Source organism: Prionailurus bengalensis, chromosome D1 (genome assembly GCF_016509475.1).
Source record: "Prionailurus bengalensis isolate Pbe53 chromosome D1, Fcat_Pben_1.1_paternal_pri, whole genome shotgun sequence".
Classification (NCBI taxonomy): Eukaryota; Metazoa; Chordata; class Mammalia; order Carnivora; family Felidae; genus Prionailurus; species Prionailurus bengalensis.
Window position 1 is genome coordinate 6,942,957 of NC_057346.1, and position 2,947 is coordinate 6,945,903.

Here is a 2,947-nt window from a genome sequence, read left to right on the forward strand (position 1 = left end):
AAGGGATCCGTCCAAAAAGACTATACAACAACCGTAAATATCTATGCACTCAACACAGAAGCACCTAAATACATAAAGCAAATATTAATAGACATAAAGGAAAAACAGGCAAGAGTTAAACACCCTATCGAATCAATGAATAGATCACCCAGACAGAAAACCAACAAGGAAACAGTGGCTTTACATAACACATTAGACCAGACAGACCTAACAGATGTATACAGAACATTCCATCCAAATACAGAAGAATATACATTATTTTCAAGTGCACATGGAGTATTCTCTAATATAGATCACGTTAGGCCACAAAATAAGTCTCAATAAATTTAAGAAGACTGAAATCATATCAAGCATCTTGTTTCCTCACGACAGTATGAAACTAGAAATCAATCACGAGAAAAAAAAAACAACTAAAAGAACCCACAAAAACATGGAGGCTAAACAATATGCTACTAAACAACCAATGGGTCAACAAATAAATGAAGAAGAAATTTAAAAAAATACATGGACACAAATAACAATGAAAATATAGTGGTCAAAAAACCTTTGAGACACAGTGAAAATAGTTCTAAGAGGGAAGTTTATAATGATACAGGCCTAAATCAAGATCAAGAAAAATCAAACGTTACACCTAAAGGAACTAAAAAATGTAAGAACAAACGAAGCCCAAAGCTAGTGCAAGGAAAACAAAAAAGAGTGGAAATACATAAAATAGAGATTAAAAGAACAATAGAAAGGATCAGTGAAACTAAACACTGGTTCTTTGAAAAAATAAAGTTAATAAACCTTAGTAAGACTCATCAATAAAAAAAGAGAACTCAAGTAAAATCAGAAATGAAGGAGGAGAAATAATAACTGACATCCCATGAAGTACAAAGGATCATAAGAGAATATAATGGAAAATATATGCCAACAAGTTAGACAACCTAAAAAAAATGAATAAATTCCTAGACACACATAACCTTCTGATCTGAGTCAGGAAGAAGTAGACGGGTGCCTGGGTGGCTCAAGTGGTTAAGCGTCTGACTTTGGCTCAGGTCATGATTTCAGAGTTCGTGGGTTCGAGCCCCACGTCGGGCTCTGTGCCAACAGCTCAGAGCCTGGAGCCTGTTTCGGATTCTGTGTCTCCCTCTCTTTCTCTGACCCTCCCTGGCTCAAGCTCTGTCCCTCTTGCTCTCAAAAATAAATAAACATTAACAACAACAACAAAAAGAAATTTATAAAAAGGAAGTAGAAAATCTGAACAAACCAATTACCAACCAGTAATGAAATTGAATCAGTAATAACAAAAACACCTAACAAACAAAAGTCCAGGGTCAGATAGCTTCATAGGTGAATTCTACCAAACTTTTAAAGAACGAATACCTATTCTTCTGAAACTACTCCAAAAAAAAGGGAGAGAGAGGAAAACTTCCAAATTCATTCTATGAGACCAGCATTACCCTGATACCAAAACCAGACAAAGACACCACACGAAAAACTATAGGCCAGTATCTCTGATGAACACAGATGCAAAAATAACCAACAAAAATTTAGCAAACCAAATCCAACAAGACATTAAAAGGATCATTCACCATGATCAAGTAGGATTTATTCCAAGATGCAAGGGTGGTTCATATTCATAACTCAATTAAGGTGATACATAACTTTAACAAGAGGAAGGATAGAAACTGTACGATCCTCTCAAAAGATGCAGTTAAAGCATCTGGCAAAATACAACATCTTTCACCGTAAAAACTCTCAACAACATAGGCATAGTAGGAACATACCTTATAAAGTTCATAAATGAACACTCCCCAGCTAACATCATCCTCAATGGTGAAAAACTGACAGCTTTTCTTCTAGGATCAGGAACAAGATAAGGGTGTTCACGCTCACCACTTTTATTCAGCATAGTGTTGGGAAGTCCGAGCTGTAGGAACCAGACAAGAAAAATAAATAAATAAATAAATAAATAAATAAATAAATAAATAAGAGGCATCCAAATTCTAAGAAAAGAGTAAAACTGTCACTATTTGCAGATGACATGACACTGTATATAGAAAACCAGAAAGACTGCCAAAAAAACCGATTAGAACTCATAAATGAATTCACTAATCTTCCAGAACACAAAATTAACATACAGATATCTGTTGTGTCTCTATACGCTAAGAATGAAGAAGCAGAAAGATAAATTAAGGAATCAATCTTTTTCACAATTGCACTAAATATAGGAATAAACTTAACCAAGGAGGTGAAAGACCTTTACTCTGAAAACTGTAAGGCATTGATGAAAGAAACTGAGGACAACACAAACAAATGGAAAGATATACCATGCTTGTACATTGGAAGAATATTATTAAAATATCCATACCACCCAGAGCAATCTACAGATTTATTGCAACCCCTACCAAAACACCTATAGCATTTTCCACAGAACTAGAACATACAATCCTAAAATTTGTATGGACCACAAAGGACCCTGAATAGCCAAAGCAATCTTGAGAGAGAACTAAGCTAGCAGTTTCACAATCCCAGATTCCAAAATATACTACAAAGCTATAATAACCAAAATAGTATGGCAATGGCACAAAAATAAACATACAGATCAATGGAACAGGATACACAGCCCAGAAATAAACCCATGCTTATATGGTCAATTAATTTATGACAAAGGAGTTGAGAATATAAAACAGGGAAAAGACAATTGGGGAAACTGGACAGCCACATTCAAAATAACGAAATGACCACTTTTTTTTTAATTTTTTTTAACGTTTATTTATTTTTGAGACAGAGAGAGAGCATGAACGGGGGAGGGTCAGAGAGAGGGAGACACAGAATCTGAAACAGGCTCCAGGCTCTGAGCTGTCAGCACATAGCCTGACGCGGGGCTCGAACTCACGGACCATGAGATCATGACCTGAGCCGAAGTCGGCCACTTAACCAACTGAGCCACCCAGGCGCCCCC